General features: G+C 47.5%; 2 non-coding genes and 1 pseudogene across 2 annotated transcripts; all 3 read right to left on the bottom strand.

Annotated features, from left to right (window-relative positions):
- Positions 1-5,289: 5,289 nt before the first annotated feature.
- TRNAT-AGU lies at positions 5,290-5,363 on the bottom strand. The gene has a single exon. It is a non-coding gene; the product is annotated as a tRNA-Thr (tRNA).
- Positions 5,364-11,915: 6,552 nt separating this feature from the next.
- Positions 11,916-12,125, bottom strand: LOC123360785. Its single transcript, XR_006576067.1, has one exon. It is a non-coding gene; the product is annotated as a small nucleolar RNA U3 (small nucleolar RNA).
- A 3,112-nt stretch (positions 12,126-15,237) lies between these two features.
- On the bottom strand, positions 15,238-15,440 carry LOC123360787 (annotated as a pseudogene).
- Between the last annotated feature and the right edge of the window lie 668 nt (positions 15,441-16,108).

Here is a 16,108-nt window from a genome sequence, read left to right as displayed (position 1 = left end):
ACTGTCACCGGATGGATCAGACCAAACAGGTTTCAAACCTCGAGGAGGCTCTTACCTTCTAAACAGGGACGGCTGTTTTCTAGTAAAATCACTAAAAGGGAAGGAGAAAACTCGAAAGAGGTTCCTCCTGGCGCTCATGTCCGTGAACCCGAATACTCTCTCAGTCCTCAAAGAGAGACCTGGAGAAGGAGACTTGCTGAAGCAAAGCCACAGGGGTCTCTGAGGTTTCCCTGGCCCCTCGCCCCTGTCCTGCCTGGCTGATGTCAGCATCTTTCTGTGAGGTCACCACCTCCCCACCACCTTTGACCAATAGTCTGAGGTCCTGCAAAAGGCCTTTGTGATGTCACTGCCACACCCCTCCCTTGCTGGGCTAATGTCCTGCCCCTGGCCAGGCACTTTGCAGGTTTGAGCTACTCCCTGTGGATCACCCCACTCAAGGAGCATTCGTTCTAGGAAGCAAGCCGGCTAGACAGTAAAACATCAGACGCTGCTCCCAATGCTACACTCAGTTTTTCAGAAATTAGTCGACTTTATGGCCAGAAGAGACCATTAGAGCATCTAATCTGACCCCCTGCATATCACAGGCCCTCTGGATGACACAAGAGCTGTCGTGAAAGGGGTCTATGGAGAGGTTTTGATTGGCTGATTAGAATTATGCTATCTCTAGATGTGTATCAATTTTTGTAGTTGACGTTATAAATATTGGCTCAATGCTGCCCATATTTCAAACTTGTGCTATGCTTCCGGGGAACACCCCAGCCAGACAAGTTGGTGTCAGTTCTGCCTAGCCTGCTTGATGGCCCATTAAGGACCATGAGCTATACAATCGACCCATTGAGAGAAGGCAGATACACCTTGTGCCTCAGCAAGGTATGCAGGGACCTGCCTATGGACAGAACTTTAAGGTTTTTCTATGTCACATGCTGGATAAAGTGTCCTTGGGACAAAGAAAGCGAAGACCACATGGCAAGAGACTATAAAATGCTCATGCCTCATCTCCATCTTGTCTTCAATCCTGCTTCATACCTCTGCAGGGACTTTGCTACAAACTGAAGCTCTCTAAAAAGGACTGATGACCCATCCCAACTGTGGATGTACTCCAGAGTCTTGATTTCAAGCTGCAGTTTCTTCCATCATTGCTACAAGCCTGAACCAAGAACTTTGCCATTACTGTATGTGAAGGGTTCAAATCCATGTGCAGTTTATATAACAACCTGGTCTATGGATTATGCCAGCTCTTTTCCAGACCCAAAGTTCAGAGTATGGTCAAGAGACCAGATGCCTAACACATCGTGATTAGCTAAGAGAAAGCTGGATAAACAGAAAGCCTTGCTTGCTAAGATAGGCCTAGTCAGCAAATTGCCAGGTGTTGGAGCTAAGAACTAAATAATTGTGTCTTATTCAAAGTTGCAGATTGAACAAAGAATCCCTTTTCCTATTGCATCCGAAGAAGTGAGCTGTAGCTCACGAAAGCTCATGCTAAAATAAATTTGTTAGTCTTTAAGGTGCCACAAGTACTCCTGTTCTTTTTGCAGATACAGACTAACACGGCTGCTACTCTGAAACTTTTCCTATTGTGTTAGTCTCTTCTGTAGGGAGATGTTCTTCCCACAGATCCAACCTTGAGTTTATGAGAAGTTGGCACATGTCAGTATAAGATATGGCATCGTTCCACCTCCCTTCCCAGGAATCAATGCCTTGCCTTTAGACACACAAAAAACAATCTTTATTGCCATATACTTTCACCGTTTCTTTGCTTTAACCCCTAGGAATGTGCCTGTTGGACAATCAAAGGAGTTGCTCCATTCCTGTGGACCCCAAATCAGAATTCAACATACATATTTTATATTAATAACATTTTATCAAAGTATTCATTAAATGTTAACTTGCTAACTTGAGACCATGAGCGGAGACATTATGTAACCTCTTAACCATTGGCTACTGTGCTATCTTGTCTTGCTGCAAAACCTAAGCTGGGGTGCGGAGCTGCCTATCCCGTCACTTTCCCCCGCCCATGGAAAATCTATATATTCTGTTGTAATCAATTGACTGACAGTGCCTCTGAGCCTAATAAGCCAGGTGACACTCCGCCAGCGCTGTGTGTAATAAACTCCTCTGCTTGACCTCTACAGGGTATGGATTTACGTCCTTCAGAGAACAAAGAAAGAGCTGGAGGCCAGATGAGCAGGTTGCCAGGGAAACAGAACAAAGGACAGACGAGGGGCAAAGGGCCTGGCTGTGTTGGGCTGTTGGGAGCAAGGAGTCTGCTGGTTTGGGGACTCAAGGGGAGAGCCCAGGCTCTGAGTCCGGGGTCTCCCCAAGATGGACGTTGCTGAATCTTCCTGCTTCCTGTGCTAACACAGAACTTTCCCAGGCTGGACTCCAGACCACTAATAAACCTTCTGTTGTACAGCGCTGGCTGAGAGTCACTGGTGATTGTGGAAGTTGGGGGTGCAGGACTCCTTTGCGGGGTGGGGGGGTGTAAGGCTTTCCCAGGTGCCCTGCTAAGGTGACTCACTACAGGAAGCTCCTGGCATGGAACAGGGGGGCTGAAAGCTCCAAGGTCAGTCCCAGGATGTGCTGCAGGCAAGGAGGTTTCCCCCAGTGACAGCGTCCCCTGGGCGGTGTCACACTGATGAGGACTCTGCCTGGGTTTGGTTCAGAGCTGTTCCAGAGCACTGAGCCTGTGTCAGGCCCCAGCATGTGACCTGCAGGCTCCACTCTGGCAAAGCTCCCTGTCCCTGGGCTTTGGCATCACTAGCCCCTGCTTGGTGACTAGGGGTCAGTTTAGGGGAGTGATTCCCAAAATGTGGGGCATGCCTCCCAGGGGGGCACAGAGGAATGTTCATGGAGGCACCTCAGGGTTGAGCCAGCCCCCATGGAGGGCAAGGAGGGAGCACCACTCAGCCCCACTCTGTCCCAGCTCTTCGCCCACCCCACCCTCAGCCTGAGCCTGAGCCCCCGGCCCAGCCGCGACCCCCTTACCTGTGTCTGCACCCCTCTCCCCAGCAAGCCACAGCCCCACTCCCAGCCCTGGTTCTCGACCGCAGCTTCCGGGGGGCCTTAGCCATGGCTAAGAGGGCACAGTGTGAAAAGTTTGGGAAATCACTGGTTTAGGGAGACGTTCTCAATCACTTCTATGCAGTCCAATAAAAGCTATTCCTCACCCACCCACCCTTCCATCAGGAGGGACTAGGTATGTTCTGCTGCCCTTCACTCATGCAGGAAGGATAATAACATTTCATTCCACTCAATCCTAAAGTGATTTGTAACCCGCCACCAGCCAAAACTGGTCATTTTGGGAAAGCGGCCCCATCATGCTGCATACCTAGGCAGAGTAGATGTGTCTGTGCAAACACGGTCTGTTCCTGAAGTCTTTCTCCAGCTCCTCACTAGATGTGAGGGGGGAGCTCATTCAGCCCCTGCCTCCGCTTAGTATGTAAATACTCCATGTTGTCCCTATCTCTGCTGGCCTTAGATTTCTCCTCCTGTCCCTTTTCTAGCAGCTCACATGAGGTAGCTGAGTGGTTAAGAAAATGGGCTGCTAATCCATTGTGCTCTGCACGCATGGGTTCAAATTGCATCCTCATTTGCTACGTTTAGTTTTCACCTCTCCTTTATAGACAACCATCTCCCCCTTTGGTACAATGACAGATCAACCAATGTTGCTTCTTGCAAACAAAAACCTTCTCAGAAACTCAGACCCCCCTTGCTTTAAATTAAATGTCTAAATCTCAGATTTCTAAAAAAAAAATTCTCTAGTGCTGTATTTCTTAGTTTTTATCTCAAAAGGTAACATCCTCATCCTCTCCCCCAAACACCCTGGGACCTGCCCAAATTATTAAAATACCCCCATCCTGAGCAAGGCCACAACCGTGAACCAGAGCTAGTGTCTAGGCCAAGGTGTTCTGAAGGAGGCAACTCAAACATTTTCTCCCTGGTTCCCTTGGCAAGGTCTGACTGAGAAAACAAAATTCCCCAAACTGAAAATTTTCTGCTGAAACACCCATACTAGTCTGTTTGGGGACTTTGATTTGAATGTATTATTATTATTCTCTTCTCATTTATCTCAGTTCAGTGTTTGTCCTCCAGAAGTGTTTACAGGTATTGAGTTGTGGGGGAGAGAGGCTAATTCATAATGTCTCTACCCCCCTTTCATAGTTTCTTCCAACTTGCTACGAAGCTCCTTTGCTACGATGTGACTCAAGCAGTGTCCATTGTCTCTGTGCTATCTCGGAGAAGCCTGCATTGTACACCGTTCCTGGGATAGTCCTCGGGAGTGTGGATCCCTTCAATGGGCCAGCAGCGAGTCTAGCGCCTCCCTTGTCACACCTGAAAGGCTGGTGGGGGGCATTTCCCAACCTCATAACATATCTCAGTAACACACACAGAGCAAAACTTCATAACTTCCCAACCAATGCAAGCACACACAATCCAACATGATATTAATGTGCAACAGATCAAGACTTTTGAAATGATACCTCACCAGGCAGACTTTGTACAAACCATGTCATCATTATATGAGAGTGGTGAATATGGGGCTTGCAGGGTGCTGCTTTGAGCACAGCGTGCTACACCTGGGCTTCCATTGCAGTGGAGACGTACCCTTAGAGTCCATCTCTCCTGGGATAAAGATGGCAGCAGGGCTGGCCTGGGTCATCTGACTTGGGCTCATGGAGCTAAAGCTGAGGGGCTAAAAACTGTGGTGCAGATATTTGAGTTCACGCTGAAGCCTGGGTCCAGAAACCCTCCCCCCTCGTGGGGCCTCAGAGGTTGGGCTCGAGCCCATTTGTCTGCACTGTAATTTTATAGTCTTGCAGCCCAAGCCCCATAAGCCTGAGTCAGCTGAGCCGGGCTTTGGGACAGGTGCCCTGGGTGTGTTAATCACAGTGTAGACATAACATTAGGCTACGTCTCCAGTACAATGAAACACCCAGGGCTGGCCCATGTCATATTAATCAGGATCTTGCAGCTTGGTCTGGATAAAGTTGCAGTGTCCGTGTCTGGGCTCAGGCTCAGTACCCAGCTCTAGGAGCCCACAAGGTTGGGAGGGAGTTTAGCAAGGGGAAATGGTAAAACCGCAGTGAAGTATTACCTTGGACTTATGGCATTTCTCCATTGGTCTGTCTGCTCTTAACTCCCAAACTTTCTGTAACTCTGTTATCAGTGCCTGTGAGTGTAATTTAAACCATAGGAACAGCCACACTGGGATAGACCATTGGTCCACCTAGCTCTGAATCTTGTTTTCTGACAGTAGTCAATGCCAGGTGCCCCAAAAGCCACTCCCCAGGGCACCACTAGGAATTGAACCCAGGATCTCCTGTTTACTAAACAGGTGCTTTAATCAGCTAAGCCATGGTACCTGCTGTTATTGAAAGCATCCTGTCTGCCCACACCTGACTGTCTGCCAACCCCCACAGGGGCCTGACAAGCTTTGCTTGTGTTTGGATTCTGTAAAGCAGAGGAGCAGGTGAAGTTTTGCTCCCAAGGTGGGTGTGTGATTCTTTGGACAGGTCTACACTACAAAATTAGGTTGGTGTAATTACATTACTTAGGCTGGCAATGCAGTTCTATCAACCTAATCCCGGTGTAGATAGTGGCTCAGCTGTCAGAACTTTTTGGAGCTATGAAAGGGGAGAGGTCCGGCCTCTGTAGCTGCAAAATTAGGTCAGTGTAACTACATTTACACTCCCCCAAGCAATGCAGTTCTATCAACCGAGCCCCAGTGCAGATAGCGCTGTGTCAACAGGAGCACTTCTCCCATCTACATAGCTCGGGGAGGGGCTTGGTTAGTGAAGACCCAGAGAATAGGTGGCCCATGACTCTTGCATGCAGGAAGGCTGGGCATGAGCTCTGGAAGCTCCCTAGGAGCTAGTCCACCTCTTGCTCCTTCCTCTCCTCCCCTGCAACCTCCTTGCCTGCTGCTCGTGCCTCTACACCCTCTGCCCCAAGGTCTGCCCACCACCCACACCTCTCTGCCCCTCCTATGACACCCATCCTGCCCACCACCCACACCTCTCTGCCCCTCCTGTGACACCCATCCTGCCTGCCACTCACGCCTCTCTGTCCCCTCCCCTGCCCAGCCCAGCCCACCCCACCGCTTGCACCTCTCTGCTCCCCCCCCCAAGACCCGCTGTGCCCACCTCTTTCTTCATGCTGCTGTTGTTATTCCATGAAACATCAAGGATGGAATAAAAAGCTCAGTTTACTCCAGGATGAGGAAAGAAAGGAGCCACCAACCCCCTGGCAAATTTCAGTACCCCAGAGAAAACCTGCCCCCTGCTATCGCAATCACTGATGTGCTGGGGATATGGCGGGAAAGGGACTGTCTGAATTAAGGCAGGATTAATCAAGGCAGGAAAGGGACAACAATCCTCTGCAACGTCATTAACCACAAACATATTCTCATCATACTCCAGCCAGAAGTGAAATGGGCAGGAATTCTTGCTGTTCAGCCATGGACACACGCACAGCAGTGAGTGTGATGTGGAAGCTGGTCTGGTTAAACAATTGGAAATGATCACTCAGTGAGATCAGAACTAGAATGTAGTGAGAAAACTGCATAAAGTAATTGTGGCTGAGTGATTAAGGTGATAGATTAGAAATCCATTGGTGGCTCCCTGCTCGGGGTTGAGTCCTGTCAACTATGGAGGAACTTGCGGTTCTTTAAATTTAACAATATAGTTTCAGTGGCTGAGAATCCTTGGTGTCAACAGGAGCTAGGTCTTGTCTCACTCTCAGGCTGTGTCTACACAACAGAGTTATGCGGCTTTACTTAAAGCATTTTAATTAAACTGCTGTTGCATAACCACACTATGCGGCTTGTGTCACCAGAGCACATCCACGCTAGCAACTCTTGGATCGCCACAGAGAGCAGTGCACTGTGGGTAGCTATCCCACTGTGCAACTGGCTGCAGGGTGATTTGGGAAGGGTTTGCAATGTCTCATAGGCTGGTACAGCATCACATCCTACTACATTGACAGCCGCTTTTCACCTGAAGTGTGTGTGATGGGGCAGAGACTGTGTGTGTGTGTTAGAGAAGAGTGAGTGTGTCGGCGCGCTGTCTCTAAGTTCTGACAGCTGCTGGAAGCAACCAGTCCTGAGGCAGGGGGAGGGGGACAGCACCGATATCAGCCCCCGCTTCCCTCACTGGCTCAGCACAGCACAGCAGTCTCTGTCAAACACACACATGCTGCTACCTGCCTGGCTCGGTGTCAGGGGTGCTGGGTCACGGGGGTTTAGAGGGCCATGGCCCCCACCACTTTTTACAAGCCGTAAGGATGAACGACAGAAGGGTGGACAGAGTGGAGTCTTGGGGGGAAGAGGGGTTCTGTGGGGGTGGCCTTGGGGCAGGGGTAGGACGAGGCGTCAGGTAGAAGGGGTGGTGTGGGGTTGGGGGCCTCAGGGAGAAGGGGTGGAGTGAGTGTGGGACCTTAGGGAAGGGGTGCCATGGTGGCACCACAGTTCTGATGCCAGTGCCCCCCCCCCCACTGTAAGGAAGTTCCCGCCACCCTGCTCTGTGTTCGCAGGGCGGGAGAGAGCAGCATCCACGGCAGTGATTTGCTCCTGGCTGCCGGAGCAGAGCAGCAGGCTCAGCTGTCAGAACTTCGCTGAGCGATGAAAGGGGAGGGGCCCATGGCTCTGTAGCAGGAATGCAGGGCAGGCAAGTTCACAGCGGGCATTGTGGGATACTGGTGGAGGCCAGTTATGGTGATATAATGACCAGCAGCATTTACACTGACAATTGGTCGCTTTAAGTTTGCTGCACAAAGCTCTAGGCCTCTTGTCGAGGTGGTTTTATTTTGTCACCAAAACAGGGCAGTTTTGTCGCCAGATGACAAGACACCATGAGGGGTGAGGGTCTCCGAGCCTGGGCTCCAGTCTGAGCCCCAAGAGCCCAAATCAGATCATCCAGGCCAGCCGGGCTACAGGGATTTTATCACAGTATAGATGCCCTCTCAGGGTATATCTACACTGCAGTGTAAGCCCAGGGTTAGCAGAAGTCATGTCAGCAGCCCCAACACATAAACATAAACCACGAGGGAAAGACCCACCCCCCAGATAAGCTGGGCAGTGTTCTTCTCCCTATGGTTCGTAAGTCCAGCAACCAAAAGTCCTTTAACATGAGCCCCCCCACCCCTGCACCCCACTCACAGCTGTTGTCCTTAGTCAGTACAAGCCCAGAGGTGCCTCTGTAGAGTTCACCTGCCATCCTGGGTGGAAAAGGGGGAAACTAAGAAGGCCCCGTATTCACTATGTTGTCTAGGGACTCACTCATCCCTCTACAGCCACCCTGTCCTAACGTTGGTCTGACACCTACATTTTAGTATTGGGACCCAAGCCCCAGCCCACTTGGCTTTGGAACCCATGTCCCCTGCCTAGCTAGTGCTATTGAATTGAGGGTGAGTCCCTCCATCGGGGTCTGCCAAGCACAGTTGTGCTGCCCTCGATTCACACAACAAGGATAACAACCCTTTATTTCTCCTGCCCCTATAACATGGAGGTTGGGAATCCAACACCAGCCACAAGTGATCATTTCGGCAAGCAACCCAACATATTTCCAACATACTGTAAAATCCACATGCAGCCTCGTACACGAAACCTTGCAAGAAAATCTTCCTGAGGGGGTCTGAAGCACCTGCTGCTGGAGGGAAGGAGGGAGCTGTGGGTTGGGATTGAGGAGCACTGGGAATACGAGGGGGCCTGTGGGTTGGGATTGAGGGGCACTAGGAATAGGAGGGGGCTGTGGGTTGGGACAGAGGAGAAGGGTGAAGAGGAGCAGGCTCTGGTTGGGAGTGAGGAGCAGTGAGCATAGGAGGGACTGAGGGTTGGGACTGAGGGGCACTGGGAAAAGAGGGGACATGGGTTTGGGCTGAAGTGCATCTTCATTTGGGGATCCAGCAGGACAGGGGAAGGCAGCAGGTGATTCTAATTCCTTAGGGATATTCTGTGTGTTTGTCTGTGTGTGTGTGTGTGTGCAGGGAAGGAACATGCTCTATGCCCAGAGGCCTTTATTCCTCCAGGCTGCAAGGACAGAGGGGCTGTCAGGAAGTTGCCCCTTCAAACCCACACACAAAAAGGCCCTTCTGAGGAAAGGGAAAATCCTGAAGAGAAAAAGTAACATCAAAGAGGATGTGAGAAAGACAGGTTAAGATCTTGGGGAGTAGTTTATAACCTGACCAGGGACTTGAACCCTGGACCCTCAGATTAAAAGGCTGATGCTCTGCCAACTGAGCTAGCCAGGCTCACAAAGAACAAGACCAAGTTGGTGCAGAGGAGGAACTAGTCAAGAAAACAAGAGCGGTAAACAACAGGGGAAACCTGCTGCTCTCTCTGGTCCAGTCAACACTACGAGTTTATATCAAATTTAGCAGTGTTAAATCGCATTAACCCTGCACCAATCCACACAACGAAGCTCTTTATATCGATATAAAGGGCTCTTAATACCGGTATCTGTACTCCTCCCCGACGAGGGGAGTAGCGCTGAAATCGGTATTGCCATGTCGGATTAGGGTTAGTGTGGCCACAATTCAATGGTATTGGCCTCCAGGCGCCATCCCACAGTGCACCATTGTGACCGCTCTGGACAGCAATCTGAATTCAGATGCATTGGCCAGGTTTACTGGAAAAGCCCCGCGAACTTTTGAATTTCATTTCCTGTTTGCCCAGCATGGAGCGCCGATCAGCACAGGTGACCATGCAGTCCCAGAATCAAAAAAGAGCTCCAGCATGGACTGTAGGGGAGATACTGAAGCTGATCTCTGTATGGGGAGATGAATCTGTTCTATCAGAACTCCGTTCCAAAAGACAAAATGCCAAAGCATTTGAAAAAATCTCCAAGGCCATGATAGACAGAGGCCACAACAGGGACTCAACACAGTGCTGAAACTTAAGGAGCTGAGATAAGCGTACCAGAAAGCCAAAGAATGAAATGGACGCTCACGGAGGGAGGGGCGACTGACGTCTGTAGCTGTCCCACAGTTCCCGCACTCTCCGAAAACCATTTGAATTCTTGGCTGAGTTCCCAAAGCCTGAAGGGTCAAAAATATTGTCGCGGGTGGTTCAGGGTATATGTGGCCCCGCCCCCCACCCGAAAGCAAATGGAAAAAAAATGTTTCTCGCCTTTTTTCAATGTCAACGTATGTCTACTGGATGCTGCTGGCAGACGCGGTGCAGCAGCATCCCCTTCCCTTCTGGACGGCAGAGGTACAGTAGGACTGGTATCCGTCATCGTTGTCCCGTGAGTGCTCCTGGCTGGCCTCGGTGAGGTCGGCCGGGGATGCCAGGGCAAAAACGGGAATGACTCCCAGGTCATTCTCTTCTTTAAGCTTTGTCTCCTGGAGATTCAGTCCTGCCTGGAATATCATAGTAGCTGGAGACTGCCCTCCCTTCCCCCCTTTAAGCTCTACTTGCAGAGGCAATAAAGTCTGTGTTGTTTCAAATACATGCATTCTTTATTACTTCATCACACAAATGGGGGATAATGGTAGCCCAGGAGAGGTGGGAGAGAAGGGAAGCAATGGGTGGGGTTGTTGCAGGGGCACCCCCTAGAATGGCATGCAGCTCATCATTTCTGCTGGAAGTCTGGGGCTCTGACCTGGAGCCACCATTTGCCTGTCTGGGTCTTTAATTGGCTTGCCTGATAGTCTAGACAGGACTGACTCTCCATTAGACAAAACTTAAAGAAGGGAATTACCTGGGGAGTCATTCCCATTTTTGTCCATGCGCCCCTAGCTGACCTCACTGAGGCTGGCCAAGAGCACCCATGACAGCAGCTGACAAACTTTATTAGAGAATATTTAAAAATAAACCATACAAAGTGTTTGAAGCATCAGTTATTGTGTCATTGGGGGTAACATACAGGTTGTAGGGGGATGTTAGCATTTTGGTATTGGACGGCATATACATACAGTATAACTTGTAACTGTCATTATCAATTTACAAAGCAGCAGACAGTACAGTGTGCCTAGCAACTATCTTTGCTAATTTGCAAAAGGCAAGGGGATGCTACTGTGTAGCACTGCAGTACCATGTCTGTCAGCACCATCCAGTAGACATACAGTGATGGTGAAAAAAAGGCTGAACGGGCTCCATGATTGCCGTGCTATGGCATCTGCCCGGGCAATCCAGGGAAAAGGGCACAAAATGATTGTCTGCCGTTGCTTTCACGGAGGGAGGATTGACTGATGACATTTACTCAGAATCACCCATGACACTGTTTTTGCCCCATCATGCACTGGTATCTCAACCCAGAATTCCAATGGGTGGGTGAGACTGCAGGAATTATGGGATAGCTACCCACAGTGCAATGCTCCGGAAATTGATACTAGCCTCGGTACATGGACGCACACTGCCAAATTAATGTGCTTAGTGTGGCCACGTTCACTTGACTTTATATAATCTGTTTCCAAAAACCGGTTTCTGTAAAATCGGAATAATCCCATAGTGTAGACATACCTTGAGACAGCTTTAGAACTCTCTACCCACTATACGGCCAAGAGACAGCAGCTGTCAGATCCTGATGTGCTTGGGGCCAAGAGCAAACTGCGTACCCCCTGCCAGAGCAGAAGTAAAAATAGGGGCTTCCCAAAAAATGGGAAGGGAAGAAGAGAGAAGCAGAGAGGCAAGTGGAAAAGGAAGAGAACATGCAGACACAGAACCCTACCTAAATTCTGAAATAGATTACAAAAAAAAAGAGAGAGCAGCATAAAGAAATTTAAAAAAATCTTTCAATAAGTATTGAATTAGAAATGTTTAAAATACCATTTTCACACTACCTTTACTTTTCTTCTAAATTCTACCAAAACAAACTAAGACTTGCCACTAAACAGAACTGCACAAAAGCTTTAAATAAATTCAGATAACAGAAAAAAACCCCAAAACATTTATTTTTAAACTTGTTTTATAAGGACTAACCACTCAGTCTGTGTTCTCTTCCTCTCAGCTTCCCAAAAGGAAAGCAAGAACACTCATCAATAGCAGATGCATTAAAGCACCACTATCCACTCACTTCATGCTCAGAAGAGAACACTTTAACTTCTCATCGTGGTTAGCAAGGTCAGACACTTTCAACCACACTTCTCTAGTTACAAACTATAGAAATGATCCCTGAAAGTATAGTCTTAACAAAGCTGTGCTCGGCTACACACCCAGGCTAATGTGCGCAAGCTTTCTTCCCACGGTGAATGTTTTCATACAACAGGTTTCACCCCCAGAGAATTAAAGACCAAAAATCTAAAACCAGGTTACCATTTCATTAAGCACAATTGAGACAGCTTTAGAAGACTGGCCATTAGAAGATGTTTATGTCGCTATTTACAGAAACACACCTCCTGATTAGCATGTGGAGCTCCTAGCAACTAATCAAACCCTCTTGCTTTGCCATACCTCTCACAGGCTCTTCCGTACCACATGACAGCCTGTCAGGCACAGACAATCTGGACAGGTCAGCCCTTTCTAGCATGCTCCGCAGCTGTTTCTCTCTGGCTTGCTCTCAAATTCATCTGCACTAGAAGTTTTTGCAGGGTTCTATGTTACCGGTGGTACCTGCACTAAATCAGTGGCTCTCAACCTTTAGAGACACCTGTACCCCTTTCAGGAGTCTGATTTCTCTTGCATACCCCCAAGTTTTACCTCACTTAAAAACTACTGGCTTACATAATCAGATGCAATATTTATAAAAATAAATCACTTGAATATAAGTATTGTACTTACATTTCAGTGTATAGTATAGAGAACAGTATAAACAAATCAATGTATGAATTTTAATTTGTTACGAATTTGCTAGTGCTTTCTATGTAGCCTGTTGTAAAACTAGGCAAATATCTAGATGAGTTGATGTACCCCCTGGAAGACCATTGGATACCCCTGTTTGAGAACCACAGCACTAAATCACCCGTACTTTTAGAACTGGTGCCACTTGAACCAAGGCATTCAGAACCATTTCAGTGCTAGTAGACAGTAGCAACACAGCTGCACTAGGTCTGTTGTTCCTCCCTGCACAATTCCCACTTGGAAAGAAGATATCTTCTGGTCTGACCCTACCATTGTGAGTTGCATAGGCAACTTTCTCTGTGTTATTTGAGCAGAATCCACACACTATATACTACCTGTATGGCCCTGAGGATGCCACATCGGCCGCAGCTGCTGATTGGGCCACAGGTTGAGAATCACTAGTCTATAATTTTGCAAAGTCCATTGCCACAGGCTTTTTCCCCCCATGGCTGCTGTGAGACAAGAGCACATGAAATTCATAGCAATATAAATATGAGTGAAACCCCCCAAATATATTTACATAAAAACTAGACAGTCTCATTTTAAAACAAAGAAAAACACAGGCCACACAGGGAGTGGGGCAAGAGTCTCCAATGATTTATACCCTCTCCTACCCCCCATTCAGCATAAGAATTAACCTAAATGGATCATGACTATTTACATAGAGCATCTTTCTGCTACAAAGCAGAATAAGACAAAAGGTTGAGGCTGTTCCCCTTCGCATTTGGGGAGGGAGGGGGGAGGAGTAGAAGGATTTAGATGCTCAATCCACTTCAGATTAGGAAAGAAACCAAGCAGACTCATGATTTACTCAAAACCCACCCCAGCTAAAAGAAAACCAGACTATCTGCACCTAAGCGCTATACAAGTTTCTAAATAAAGCTATTATATCTAACCTTCCTCATAACTAGATTTCTGGTTCACTACAAAAACTCCTTCTTTTATTCAGTATACAAAGTATAACCACTCAGTCTGTGCTCTCCCCTCTCGCTTTTCCAACTAGCAGTCTAGACAGTAACTCCTCACTTAACCTTGTAGTTATGTTCCTGAAAAATGCCACTTTAAGCAAAACGATGTTAAGCGAATCCAATTTCCCCATAAGAATTAATGTAAACGAGAGGGTTAGGTTCCAGGGAAATTTTTTTCACCAGACAAAAGACTGTGTGTGTGTATATATACAGTATAAGTTTTAAACAAACAATTTAATACTGATACACAGTGATGATGATTAGCTCAGCTTGCTGAGACCCCAGCTGCTGCAAGCTCTCTCCCTCCTGAGCCCTGCTCTATGGAAGATGGGGTAAGCGGGGTGCAGGAGCAGGAGGTAGGGGGACACTCTGACATTAGCCCCTCCCCCAGCAAGCAGGAGTCTCGGGGAGCAGCTCCAAGGCAGAGGGCAGGAGCAGCACATGGCAGTGGGGGGAGGGACACAGCTGAACTGCAGGCAGCTGCTGCACAGGGAACTTAGGGGAGTGGGGAGCTGATAGGGGGCTGCCGGTCCATCCTGGTTCCAAGCCCCCACCAGCTAACTGCAATGGGCTGCTCTTTGTGAAAGCAGGAGACAAAGCAGGCGGCGGCCAAACAACATTAGAAGGGAGTATTACACAACTTTAAATAAGCATTTTCCCTAATTGATCAGCAACATAACGAAACGTTAACCAGGCTGACTTTAAGTGAGGAGTTACTGTAGGAGGGTTTAGGTCAGCTCAGCTACGTCTCTCAGGGGTGTGGATTTTTCATTTACCTCAGACAGAAAAAAAGAGTAACAGAAAAGAGAAGAAATAAGATGGGAAGGAAAACACCCAGTGGGGCATGGGAGATGTTGACAGATGCAAATCCCTCATGTAAACCCCTCCCCCCCATGCCCTTCATTGTCTCCTCCACCCATTGCAGGGTTCCCCAGTCTTTCTCCATGGCAGGGGTTCTGTGTGTTTGATTCCACCCATAGCAAGGTCCCCCATTCTCCCCAATGGCAGGGGCTCTGTGTGAGCCGCTTTTCTCCCCATTCCACCCTCTACCCACTATAGGGCCAGGAGACAGCAACTCTCAGATCCTGTGTGGATTGTCTGATGGGCTTGGGGCCAAGAGCAAACTGCCTACCCCCTGCCAGAGCAGTAGGAGTAAAAATAGGGGTTCCCAAAAAATGGGAAGGGAAGAAAAGAAAAGCAGAGAAGAAAGTGGAAAAGGAAGAGAATGTGCAGACACGGGACCCTACCTAAATTCTGACATAGATTACAAGAGAAAAAGATATAGCAACATAAAGGAATATTAAAAATTTTTTAGTAAGTACTGAACTAGAAATCTTTAAAACACCAATTGCACACTAGGTTTACTTTTCTTCCAAATCCTATCAAAACAAATTTAAGTTTTGCCATTAAACAGACTATCAGCAAAAACTGTAAACAGATTCATGCAACAGAAAAACCCAAAAACATATTTTTCAATTTGCTTTGCAAAGTTTAACCACTCAGTCCGTGTTCTCCCTCTGCTGGCTCCCCCAAAAGAAAACAGGAAAAGTCATCAATAGCAAAGAATAGCTCCATTAAAACAACACTGGGTGCTTGCTTCACACTTAAAAGAGACAGTATAACTTCCCTGCTGGTTAGCTAGATCAGACAGTTTCAACTACTACACTTCAGGGCCGCCCAGAGGATTCAGGGGGCCTGGGGCAAAGCAATTTTGGGGGCCCCTTCCATAAAAAAAGGTGCAATACTCTAGTAACATGTATTTGGATATGTAAAAAGTAACCAGTCAAATAGATTCAAAAATTAAATTTTAATAATTTGAAAACATACAATATACATTATTTGAAAACATTAAATGCTTTAAGGGTATGTATACATTTGCAATTACATAATGTTTCTTATGAAATCGTTTTATTACAAATTGTTCTGAACATTAATTATACAGTTGTGCAGAGATATAGGAAGAAGGGGACACACATCAGGTCCCAAATGGGGCTCTGGGTGATCACTACTTCCCACCACCCAACACAGATGTAATGAGGTTAAGTGGTGTCCATACAAAGAAATTAAAACTACTGAATATGCCTCAAGATAGGCTTTTAATGACTTACGGCTATAAATGTATTACAGACAGAATAAGAAAAGAAAAATTAAAGACCGGCATTGAATAAGGATTAATATAAATGACAAATTATATTGCAAACAAGCACAAGTACCGGTAATGTTATGCATTAGCTACTTATTATTATAAAAGCATGTCCTTACTTTTTACTGATGACAGGCATGAGTACATGCAAAGTTGTTATTGCTTATTAACTATTAACCTTACAAGTTCTATTCCTGCCCTTAATAACCATAAGTATAAACA

The sequence above is a fragment of the Mauremys mutica genome, unplaced genomic scaffold, assembly GCF_020497125.1.
Source record: "Mauremys mutica isolate MM-2020 ecotype Southern unplaced genomic scaffold, ASM2049712v1 Super-Scaffold_100303, whole genome shotgun sequence".
In the NCBI taxonomy this organism is placed as follows: Eukaryota; Metazoa; Chordata; order Testudines; family Geoemydidae; genus Mauremys; species Mauremys mutica.
Note: the sequence above shows the minus strand (reverse complement) of the source record. Positions and strands in the feature narration are given on the sequence as shown.